The following is a 13,092-nucleotide window of genomic DNA, read 5'->3' on the forward strand; positions in this document are numbered from 1 at the left end:
CTATTGAATTTATTTAAAAGATGTAAAGGAATCCTAGCAACACTACACACGAACAAAATAGATAACTTAGATGAAGCGGACAGTTCTTAGAAGCACACACACGACAAAATATGAATACGTAAGCAGGCTTAGGAAGAGTTTGAATTAGTAATTTAAAAACTACCCAGTGTTCCCCAGCTACTTGGAAGGCAGACACAGAAGGATAATTGTCAGAGGCCAGTCCAGTCAAAAGTTAACAAGACCCTATCTCAAAAACAAATCAGGTGTGGTTCTCCACACTTGTAATCCCACCTACTTACAAAATATTAGTAGGAGGATTGTGGTTTGAAGTCAATCCAGGCAAAGTTAGCTCCAGAACCTATTTGAAAAATAGACTAAAAGCAAAAGGAGTTTGTACGAGGCCCAAGTTCAATCCTCAGTACAAAAAAAGAAAAAAGAGAAACTCAAACCTAGATACTCTTCACACTAAATTGATGTCTATCCTTCACCAACTCTTCCAAAAAGTAGAAAGGAAAGAATACCTCCCAAATCATCAAGTGTCACCCTAATAAAATAACTAGCCAAAGGAAATCACAAGGCAACGCAAGATACTAGCAAACCAAATCGGTTAGCCTCTAGATAGAATTCTATACTTTAACCAAGTTTTCTCCCAGGGATGCAAGGTTGGTTTGACACTCCAAAGTCAAAGAATCTAATAATACACCATACTGATACAACTTCCAGAATCACAGGTACAGAGCTGGGGTGCCGTGGCTCCTATCTATAAACCATCTGTTCAGGAAACTTTGATCTGGAGGAGTGTGGTTCAGGGCCAGCCTGGGCAGAAAAGTCTATGATACTCTATCTCCAATTAACCAGCAAAAAGCCAGACTGGAGGCATGGTTCAAGGGCTGGAGCACCAGACAAGCAAGCAGGCTCTAAGTTCAAAGCCTATCTCTGGGTCTTCATTTCCATGAAGGAGTGAGCAGCGGCTCTAACTCTTAGCTACAGGAATACTCACTATAGCAGTGTGAGATTGTGGAAAGAGACTCGGGGCCAGGCCATCTGGAGGCCAGCCAGCATTGTCACTTTGGACAAGATCAAGTTCCAACCCTATCCTATGTTGAAATAGAGATTAAACTATTAAGTTCACAAGGTTATGGCCAATATTAAGTGAGATGTGTGGGGTGCGTGTGTGTGTGTGTGTGTGTGTGTGTAAAGAAGATTTGTGGAATTCTTGGCACATGGTAGAGATTCAATACGTTACTTTTCTCCACTTTGAGTGGAATTTTCTTGAACAACAGAATAGTGTTGGCAGCTTTTCACGAGCCATCTCAGCCCTTGAGTCTCAGGATAAAAACTGGCCTGGCGCTGAGCCACCTGGATCTGCAGCTGTCTACCTGCTGTGGTTTGAGAGGCTGCCTTTTGCAGCCCTGACAGGGAGTCCGTGAGACTCTTATTGCCAATTAGCCAGCAAAAAGCCAGAAGTGGAGCTGTGGCTCAAGCGGTAGAGTGTCAGCCTTGAGTGGAAAAGCTTAGGAACAGTGCCCAGGCTGAACTCCAAACACTGGGTGTCCAGCCTTCCCCAGCTGCTCCAGACTCCAGCCACCCAGAGAGCAGTGCTGGCAGCCGCCTCCTCCTCCATTTCCTCCTCCCCCTCCCCTTCCTGAGAAACATTCTTGGTGCAGGTGCGCTGTCTAGTGGCTGAAATGCTTCATTACACACGGATGGTAGATCGAGTCCTAGGACGTCCCACACTTCTTGACCCCCCCAGAACCGGTCAATTTAGTCAAAGTGTAAGTGCTAGCTCCCATCCGTGCATTGCCTGGATGGAGCTAAAAGGATCCATCTCACCCTGGCCCCAAAGATCTCCACCTAGCCCCTGTTCCCCTCCACACCCATTGCCTGGCCGTCCCTGGGCTTCCTGTCTCTGTCCTGACAGCAAAGTCCTGCCTGATCTGGCTTGCTGGGGACCCACCGGTGACTCCATTCCAACAGCCTTCGTCCTCTGTGCCACATCTTGCTGCCACCTCCAGCCGGACACAGGAGGAGGCCACACTGTCCTGTCTCTGGGACATGCCTTCAACAGGCCACTCTACATGCTTCTAGATGTTTCCCTCAGTCTCCCCTAGCTCCTGAGGGCACCTGTTGAAGCAGAAGGCTGACCGGGGTGCCCCCTCTTCCTGGCTGCCCCTCTTGCTCTATGCCAGTCTCAGGTGATCAGTGTTCACTCCATGGAGGTGTTTGGAGAAGATTCCCGAACTACAGGTGAGAGGTGTATGCTGAGGAGCAGGGTTTGGAATAGGAACCAAGCCCAATGCCCATCTGTTAGGTCATGAGGACATTCAGGATTTGAGGACACATCGGGGGTGGTGGAGGGGCAGAGCAGGTGAAGGGCTAAAAGCCCAGTGTCTGGCAGGGCACCCTCTGGGGCCACTCTGACTCCAAGGCTGGAGCCCAGTATGTCCTGCCTACAGGCCAGTCCACTCCGCGACATAACCAAGACCCCAGCTCGGGGTTCCTGGGGAAGAGATGGAGGAGGCGTCCTTCTGCAGAAGACAAGACAGCCTGTCAGAACACATACACATGACCCAGAGGACACAACGCTCTGCAGAGAAGAGAAGCAAGAGTGTGGCCACCAGGGGGCGAAAGGAAAAGTCTCCACCAGGCTCAGACTGTGGCTCAGGTGGGCCAGGCTGCTCGGCTGGTGCCCCTGGGAGGAGTTTCTGTCTAATTCACTGGCGCGTCCAGGTACCTGCAGGGTCCCTTAAGGAGCTGCGGGAGCCGGGCTGGGTGCCCTCCTGGCCATGAAGAAGTCATAACTGAGGAGGGGCCTGGAACTTCCCGCGGCCCCCAGATGATGGGTGAGGTGGGACGAGGAGCTCAGGAGTGTGAAGAACACTGTGACCTGGGAAATCTCTCTCTCTGGGAAAGCGAACCACCTTTCATACCCTGCCTCAGAGAGCTTGAGAAGTCACCAGCAGCCACGGACGTTGGACATTGGCCGCCATGATTAAAAACACAAGCCAAGAGTGGGACTCCACTGCCAAGAGAAGCAAATGGCAGACGTCCGAGTGCCCTGGCAGGGTAGAGGGGCTCCAAGGTGGCTCACCTTCAACTCCGTGGTTACCTCACTGTGAAAGTAGTGCTGATTCCTCCCACCCAGCCCATCCCCGGCCCCAAGGAGACAAGGAACACTGTTGCGACCTCCAGGACAAGGACTTAGGGTGAGGCTGTCGGCTCTGGTGGCTAAGGGCTGGCTAGAGACCCCAGGGGCTCCTCCCCTAGAGGCGGAAGCTAGTACTGACTAATGATAAGTACTGAGAACAAATTGATTAGCATTTTTATCTCCCAGCTTTGGCTGGGGAGAGGCTGGGAGCCAGTGGAGGCAGACAAACCGGCAGGCCCATCTGGGTGGGTCAAGGAGGAGGAGAATCTGGGTGTGGGATTGGGGTGGGGATAGAAGATAGGGCAATAGAGGCAATCAGGGCTGGGTCTGAGCCCCAACTCCTAGCCATCAAGCTAATTCCTGGCTCCCATACTAGCTTGCTTGGTCCTGGATTGGTGACCCAGACCCCCCTCCTCCATCCCTACCATCCGGGGCCTTTCTCTACCAACATGAGCCTACCAACAGGGTGCTAGGCAGGTCCTCTACCATTTGAGCCATGACTCCAACACTTTTTGCTTTAGTTATTTATTTTGTTGTCAGTCATGGGGCTTGAACTCAGGGCCCAGGCACTGTCTCTGCTCAAGGCTAGTGTTCTACCAGTTTGAGCCACAGCACCACTTCCAATTTTCTAGTGGCTAGTTGGAGAGAAAGAGTCCCACAGACTTTCCTGTCCAGACTGGCTTTGAACTATAATCCTCAGTTCTCAGCCTCCTGAGTAGCTAGGACAGGGGTGAGCCCCCAGCACCCAGCTTGCCTATTTTTCAGGTAACATCGCACAGTTCTTGCCTGGCCAGGCCTGAACCAAGATCCTCCTACCTATGGCTTCCTGTGCAGCTAAGAACTGTGTAGCTACCCTTTCCATATCTTAACTCATGTCTTCTTTATGTTCAGTTGCCTGTTTTCTCCTTTTGCTTCTCATCTCTTTTCTGTCTCTTCTCTATCTCTCTCTTCCCCACTTATCTTCTTTTGAATCTTTGTTCCTATCTGTATTATTATTATTATTATTTATTATTAGCATTTCAAGCTTGAACTCAAGTTCTCATGTTACTCATGGCTGGTGCTCTGCCACCTGAGCCATACCTCCAGTCCAGCTTTTTTGTGTTAACCGGCCGCCTTCGGAATCACCAGTGATACTAAACCCTCCCCTTCTCCAGAGCAAGACACCCCTCCCCCACGCCGTGGACTCCAGCCAAGCTCACCCCGCAGCCCAGACAGCACAACCGAGAAACGACCAGATGCTCTCAACACAACCCAGGGGAGTCCTTCCTGGTGAAACTTGCGTCCCTGCCAGGTGTGGGGAGCCCCAGCAGCCCACACCCCACTCCCACCCCCTCCTGCGCCTTTCACTTCTGTTATCTCAGCTCTGACAACAATGAGGACACTCCCAGCCTCCTCGGGATTTCCCAATGGCTTCTTCGGCCTGAAGCCTTGTGGATGAGTGACTAAATCCTCTCTCCACAGTGGCACAGAGGAGCAGGAAGAAATGGGGTACCCACACGTGGGGTGTGGGGTGGGAGGTGTGGATGGACTGGCCCCCTTGCTGCCCCTCTACTTGCTTTGTTCAAGAGCCATCATGACCACCACCTGCCCAGTCCTGCCCAAGACATCCGGGAAGCCTGGCAGGCGGGCAGCTCCGCCCAGTGCTCCCCGACTATCTGAAGACACCCAGTCATCTTCCTCCCTAAACCCACAGCCCACCTCTGCTGGCCACCTTGGTAAAAATTAAAGTACTGGCATTTTTCTGGCTAGCTTCCCTCCAGACACACACCCGCCATTCCCTTAGTCACCAACGCTGCCTCCGATGTGAACCTCTCTCTGCTCGCTCCTGGGTCCCCTGGGCTGGGACCTACCTCATTATCTCTTGCCTGCACTTCTGTCTTGGTCTTCACCATGCCCTCTACCCCAGTGTCTTACTCCACACACTGCTAGGGGCTCTTGCAAAGCAAACAAAACAGGAACAGGACACTTTCCTACGTAGGTCGCTCTAGCTGGCTGCTGATTGCCTAGAGCTGGTTTTGGGCTTGAACTCTGGGCGAGCGCTCTACCACTTGAACCACAGCACCACTTCCGGCTTTCTAGTGCTTAATTGGAGATAAGAGTCTCACAGACTTATCTGCCTGGGCTGGCTTTGAACTGAGACCCTCAGATCTCAGCCTCCTGAGTAGCTAGGATTATAGGTGTGAACCACTGGCACCTGGCTCCCCAAACTTCTTTGAACCCTGCTGATGGGAAGAAATTAAAAAAATCAGAGCCAGGCACTAGTGGTTCACACCTGCAATCCTAACTACTCAGGAAGCTGAGATCTGAGGGTTAAGGTTCAAAGCCAGCTAGGGCAGACAAGTCTGAGAGACTCTTATCTCCAATTAACCAGTGAAAAGTTAAAATGGGAGCTGTGACTCATGTGGTAACACACCAGTCTTGGGTGAAAAAGCAAAGGGACGGCTCCCTGGCTCTGAGTTCAAGCCCCAGAACCAGCAGACACAGGCAAAAGAATTCAGGCCTCGAACCTACTGCTCTGTAGCATTCTGGGTGGTGAGTGGACAGGGAAGGGGGAGGGTGCTGTCTGGGGTGTCTACCATGGCTGCCTGTGTGGATGCTCACACTGCTTTGATCTCTGCGCTGCTCTCTGCAGGCCTTTAGGCTGGAGATGACAGCTACTTGGAAAACCACCCCCCCCCCCGCCCCCTAGACTGGGGAAATAAGCTTTCGCTACCTGGCGGCATGGCGTCTGGGTTTCTGTCTGTCCTGCACAAGCCAAGGGGCAACCTGGAGCCAGCAGCCTCCTCCCAAGCATTGCTGTCAGCACTCAGTCAAGCCAGAGGCACCAGCACTATCAATAAATCATCATTGCAGCACAGGCCAAAGCCTGCACATTGACAACCTAAGATCTCTCCTCCAGCGGGGTCCCCACCCACTCCACCAGACTAAAACCTCAGGGAAGACATTTCTCTTCCCTTTTCCTCTCTCTGCCTCCCTGGGGTCGTGCCTTTTCGTTCACACCTCAACCATCCCAGCTGCCTCCTACCTGGCATCTGAGCCTTTCCCTACCTGACGGAGTTGTCTTCTGCGTCAGGACACAGGCCTTCAATTAAATTTACATGGCCAACATGTAAGCACCTTTTGGGTGCCAAGCACTATGCTGATGCCACAGACAAAATGACAAAAGAGGTCTCTCCCAGGAAGTTCAGCATGGGAGCACCAGAAATACTTAAAAGGCTAGCTTTGCCATATCTTAACACCCCCCACCAAAATGCATGTGCTGGAAATGGAATTGCCAATAAAACAGTATCAGGAAATAGGGTCTAATGAAAGGTGACTGGCTCGAGAGGACTGAGAGAATGGATTAATGAATGCCATTACCATGGGTCAATCTCTCTCTCTCTCTCTCTCTCTCTCTCTCTCTCTCTCTCTTACCTTCCACCTCTTCCACCCTGCTATGATTTGACCATGAAATATCCCTCCACAGGTTCATGGCTTTGAATCCTTGGTCTCTAGCCAGTGAAACTATTTGGGGGGCATGGTAGACACTTTTGGAGGTGGGCCTTGCTTCAGTGGGTGGTTACTTCCTTAATCCCCTGCTTCCTGTCTTCCTTGAGGAGATTCACCTCCTCATCCATACTGTCTCAGTACCATAATGTGTTCCCAGAGGTCCAGAAACATGGAGCCAAGTGACCATGAACTGAAGCCTCAAAACAAAGCAAGCAAAAGTCAATCTTTTGCCCAGTGCTGGTGGCTCACGCTGTAATCCTAGCTACTCAGGAAGCTGAGATCTGAGGATCGCAGCTCTAAGCCAGCCCAGACAGGAAAGTCTGTGAAATCCTTATCACCAATTAATCACTAAAAGGGGGAAATGGAGCTGTGGCTCAAGCGTTGGAGCATTGGCTTGAGGAAGAAAGCTCAGGGATAGCACCCAGGCCCTGAGTTCAAGTCCCAGGACCCATACAAAAACAAATAAATCTTTCTCCCTTGACATTGTTCATTCAGGTATTTTGGCCACAAAAATAAACAGGGAGAAATTAATACACTCCCTTTCCACTGTGGAAGTGTGGGACAAGAAGACTCTCACCACGTGCTAGCTACCTGATGTTGGGATTCTCAACACAAAATGGACTCAGATAATCATTCATCTGGGACTTGAACAGGTTTGGCTGCTCTGTGGAGGAAAGGGATGGGCATGGGAGTGTGCAAGGAGACAGAGAAACACAGAGAGGCGTGAGACACAAGCGCTGCTGCAGGTGTTTCAGGAAGACGGCGCCATGGCTGGATGTGGACCATCTCACAAGCTGGGGCCGGAAGTGTGCTGTCCAGTGCCGGCACAGCCTCGCTCTCCCCCCTCTCCAGGGGAGGGTCTGACTTGTCTCATGGGTGTTCCAGTGGCAGTATACCTACTGAAACTGGGCGTGCCCAACATTCCATTACTGTGGCCAAATACCTGAGATGAGCAACTCACGTAAAGAGGGGAAAAAGGTTTTATTTCCTCTTTTTTTGGTTTTTTTTTTTGGGGGGGGGGAGTAGAGAGGGGAGAGGCTGGTTCCTAGTTCTAGAAGTTCCAATCCATAGCTGACTGGCTCGGTGGCTTTTTTGGGCCTGTGACAGAGCAGCACATCATAGCAGGAGTGCATGGAGGAGAAGAATGGCTTGCCTCATGGTGGCCAGGAAGCAGAGAAAGAGAAGCAGCCATGACCCCAACACCCCAACATGAACAGAAGACTGAGCCTCACTGCTTAAAACTTCTACCACCTCCCAACAGTGTCATGGGCTGGAGGTCACTGGGCCTGTGGAGGGCACCTCTCCCCGCCACCACGCTGAGGATGGTTCTTTTCTCACTAAGCTGTCCAAAAGCACACTGCCAGCCCCTGTGCTGAGGGCCTCCAGGCTGTGTCTCAGCAGGGCCGGAGGGCTGTGAGTATGTAAGAGAGACAGAGAAAGGATGCGACCCACGTTATCCTTTTGTTACGAGCCCCTCCCATAGCAATGAACCTGATCCTAAGGTGTCATGAAGCCACTGCTACACTGCTGTACATGACCTAGGGGTGGGGACACATTCAGCCCATGGCAGGATCCTTGTTTCCCTCTTCTGGCTCCCAGCAGCCACAGAGGGTCCACGTCTGCCTCTGTCTTCACACAGTCATCTCCCTGCGTGCCTGTGCATCATCTTCCACCTTTGTGTGTTTGTCTCTGTGTTCCTTCTCTTCGTTTGGCCAGACCACACACGTTAGATAAAGGGTTCGTGCCACTCCAGCCTAGCCAAATCCTCACCAATCACACCTTCAAGGACCTGATTCCCAAATCAGGTTACATTCTGAGGCTCTGGGTGGATGCAATCATGGAGACAACACTATCGGCCCAAGCCAGCACCCACCGTAACCCAGCAGAAGGATTGGTGCCAAGTTGCCAATAAAAGGCAGAGTGAACTACCATGAGAAGGAGCCTGGGACTGGTTCGTTCCAGGCCGAGGACCAGCAAACACTGGACAAGTCACTCCGTTTCTCTGAGCCTCTGCTCCACGATGCAGGGTTGTCATGAGAGTGAAATGAAAAAAGAACTTCCTGCCAGGCAGCACTGTGCAGAGCCCTGAGGTCCCTTCCCCGCGGAGCAGGCCTGCTCAGTGCTGGATAGGGCACTCACGCCCTGACTGACTCGTTTCTAGACCCCTGGCTTCTGTGAGAATGTGCTCTGCATGTTACCCGGGCAGAACATTGGGTCCTGGATGACAAGGGGGACTGCCCTGATCTCCCCAGCAAACCTTTCCAAGTACCCGCAGCAGAAGGTCAAAGCTTGATCATCAGCTGACTCAGGGCTTCTCAACAGCACCCATAGGATGCGGGGCCTGGGGGCTTGAGGGTGTGGTCTGGATGGAACTGCAGAGTGCCCAGAAACATGGGAGCTGGGCCTTTATGACAGGAGCACAGAACTGGACCAAACACAATCAAAGAACATCTGCAAAGCTAGGGGAGCTACAGATGCAGGCCGGGGCAGCCCACACTGATCAGGGCCACGGGCCGCCAAGGGCCTTCCCGATTCTCCCAAGTCACAGACCCAAAAGAAGTCGGCTCCTTCTACTGTCAGCTGGGAAGACGCATCTGGAATCAAGTACACATGCCTGCTGGTAAGGAAGCAGCAGAGAACCGATGATGTGTGAAGAACGTATGACAGACGTACACAGCAATGAAAACGCCCATTGTGAGGGCGATGGTTCATTTGACCTGTGGCTATAATAAACATCTTTTTCACTTCACCGACGTTTATTTGGCACCACTGTGGGCACTTTGCACAATGTAAAGCCTCCGAGTCTTTATCACAGTCCTATGATGCATGCAGGTCCTGTCTTGGTCCCATCTCACAGATGAGGAAAAGTGGGAAGTTCTCCAAACTCCTAGAATTTTCTTTTTGTCTCCACTGGAGCGATTTTTTTAAACTTTGCAAGCGTTATGGATGTGTCTTGTCTCCTCCAGTCTACTTCCCTGTGTCTATTCAGAGCTCAGGTCTTTTCACTCCTAATCAGAAGTACTTAGTGAAAAGAGGCGCTGCTGGCTCAGTAAACACACAGTTAGGGAAATGGATATTCACAAAGGCACTTTTAGATGCTAAGTATGTTCCATGGATTATCTCATTTAATTCTTATAAATACCTGATGAAGGAAGTACTATCACTACTCCCTTTATAGATGAAGATGGACTTCAGGTGGATCAAATAAAATGCTTACAGAAGTAAAACCAGAAGACTTAGCAGGATGATAACCTATTCCACTCCTGGGCATGCATCTGAAGGAATGTACAAATACAATGGAGAAACTGGCATGCCCCTGCTTAGAGCAGAGCTATAATCTATCACTACAGGTGCCCAACAATGCATGAGCAGATAAAGAGAATGTGGGACATATGCAGAGTGGAGCATTATACAGTAATAAAAAAGAGTGAGACGCATGTCATTTGCAGGAAAATGGATAAAACCAAACAAACTCTGAAAGACAAATGCAGCATCTAGCAGAAGACGAAGACGAAGACGAAGACGAAGACGAAGACGAAGAAGAAGAAGAAGAAGAAGAAGAAGAAGAAGAGGAGGAGGAGGAGGAGGAAGAGGAGGAGGAGGAGGAGAAGAAGGAAGAAGAAGAAGAGGAGGAAGAAGAAGAAGAAGAAGAAGAAGAAGAAGAAGAAGAAAGCCAGGAACTGGTGGCTCCTGCCTATAATCCTAGCTACTCAGAGGGCTGAGATCTGAGGATCTGGTTTGATTCCAGCCTGGGCAGGAAAGTCCATAAGACACATATCTCCAATTAACCACTAAAAAGCCAGAAATGGAACTGTGGATCAAATGGTAGAGTGCTAGTCTTGAAAAAAAAAAAAGTGAGGAACAACTGGGTGCTGGTGGCTTACACTTGTAATCCTAGCTACTCAGGAGGCTGAGATCTGAGGATCATGGTTCAAAGCCAGCCTGGCAGGAAAATCCATGACACTTTTATCTCCACATAACCACCAGAAAACCAGAAGTGAAGCTGTGGCTCAAAATGGTAGAGCACTAGCCATAAACAAAAGAGCTCAGGGACAGCATCTAGGCCCTTTGTCCAGAGAAAAATAAATAAAAAATAAAATGATATCAATAGTAATAATGATGACATATTGTAAAAGGTGGACTGTTTGGGAGAGGAATCAGAGGTAGTGGGAAAGAAGGTAACAGGGTAGATGGGGGTAGTGAATATAATTAAAGATAGATAGATAGATAGACAGACAGACAGACAAAACAATAGCACAATGAGATCTACTAAAAACTTTTAAAAAGAGGGGGATGTATAGGGAGAGGAGTTTAAAAAGATGCATATAAATTGAGTTAACTTGTACATCTACAATAGAAATCTGCATTCTTTGGATGTTGATAAAGCACATCACATGGATGTAACTACCACAGTAAAACTCCTTTGTGAAACTCAATGGTGTAAATTAACTCATCCAATAAGTGTTAAGACTGAGTGGGCACCCTGGGCAGGAAGCTCCACATGGGCCCTAGACCCCACCTCTTCACTCCTGGGGCCAGGGAAATGCTAGTCTTCCCAGCAAGTCTTCCCAGATCCCCCAAAAGGACGCTGCCCCCCCTCCGCCCCAATCTGCTGCTCCGCACATAGTGCCATCGGCCCGTTTTGTAGAGCAGAAAATTCTGTCACCCTGACTCAACTCCTCCAGCTCCAGCACACACATGGTGAGAAATCCCACAGGCAAACAGCAAGGAGAGAGAGAGAGATTGCCTGCCACCACCTAGCCTAGAGCAACGCCCAGCTGGTGGAAGCCATTGCAGGGAGGGGCAGGGCGGACTTTTGTAACTTTTTAGGTGTGTCACCTGTTCTGAGGCTGTAGGGCCCAGGAATGACTCTGGGTGTTGTGCCAGCCCCTGGGATGGGTGTCAGGTTACAAGGTACATAATCATTCCAGTTTGACAACTTCACCTGTGGGGTTGTTTGAGTCAAGTCACCCCACAGTCCCCAGGTCACCCGTGGACTACCGTGGCGGGAGGTCACAGCTTGCTGGAGAGAGAAGATGCCGGTTAGAAGGAGCCAAGGGGGACCCTGCACTCAGGCCTCCTCCGGTCAGTGCTGACCAGGGCCCATCGGAGCCCTTCCTCCTCCTGCTGTGGTGGCAGACCTCCATTTGGGACTGTAGGAGGATCCACAAGGCAGCATGGTGAGTGGAGTGGGGGGAGGGGGGGCCTCCATGCTGAGGGCGGGTGCTCTCCCCATAAAACAAGCCTGAAGACTTGGTAACATTCAAAGTTGTAAACATGAGCCCCTTACTTGCCTGCTACCCCACCGGCCTCCCTTCCTCTCCATTACTAACCATCTTCTCATGAGCTGGGCACAGAAGCCAGGGCTGTCGGGGCCAGTCAGTCCCTCCTGACTCCTGCCCGCCCCTGTGCAGTGCCCCGGGTCTGCTGGCTGGCCCTGGTGCCAGGTGCCTCTCCACCTCTCCCAAGGGGGAAATGTGACTTTTCTTTGGCAATCAAACAGGACAGAGATCCCCCAAATAATCTCAAAATCTTCTCCATGGCCTCCCAGTTCGCTCCTCCTCTCCTCTTCCTCCTCCTTATGACCTTATGACTTGCTTGCCTTGGGCAAGGAAATGCGATCCACCTTTCAAGACCACAGGGCAGGGGGGGCGAGGGGGACCAGGGCTCCCCAGTGAAAAATGGTTCAAGCTGTCCCACAAAAGGGAGAGTGTCCCAAGGTGGGAGCTTTCGCAAGGCTTTATTTTAGTAAAAGAGTAAAACATAAAGAGAAATACAGAAAGGGAGGGGAAACGAGTCCTGATTCTCACACAAGAAATAAGCGTGAAGACTCAAAAGTGTACCTGGCATGCACCGTCTCTATACTTCCTGAGATAAGGCGGAGTCGGCATTGTGGTCAGGGTAGCAACAGGTGACAGGTTCTGTCATCCAACACGCAGGGACAATAACTAGGAAGGAACCAATTTGCTTTCTCCCTGGCTATGTAGACAGTTGGCAGCTTCTGAATACCTCAAAGGAGAGAGCAGACATGGGTCACCCCTTCCCGTCCCCCTGTTCTTATCCTTCGACATCTAAAAGGAAAAGATGGGAGGAGAGCTCGCCGCTCTGATTTTTCAGTTCTTACTTCCTGGTTCTATCTTAATTTTTTAGTCTGGGCCTCTTTGTAGCTATTATTTTTCGTTTCCCCATCACCTTCCCTATGGACAGTGATTCAGATCATCATTCTCCAATCCTGGGCGAGATGTAGCAGCCACTGCTCAGCAACCAAAGGGCAAGGAGAGGGGAAGGGAAGGGCTGTCCCAGGGGGGAAAGAGGCAGCCGGCTGGGCCTCCAGTGGCCAGTTCCTCCCTCCCACCCTGGGACTTCCCCACGCTGGTAAAAAGACTGAGAGCAGACAGAGGGAGGGGCTGGCCTGCTTGATGCTGCTATGTGGAGTCAGGGTGGGAAAAACCCAT

Source organism: Dipodomys ordii, unplaced genomic scaffold, assembly GCF_000151885.1.
Source record: "Dipodomys ordii isolate 6190 unplaced genomic scaffold, Dord_2.0 Scaffold10, whole genome shotgun sequence".
NCBI classification, from domain to species: domain Eukaryota; kingdom Metazoa; phylum Chordata; class Mammalia; order Rodentia; family Heteromyidae; genus Dipodomys; species Dipodomys ordii.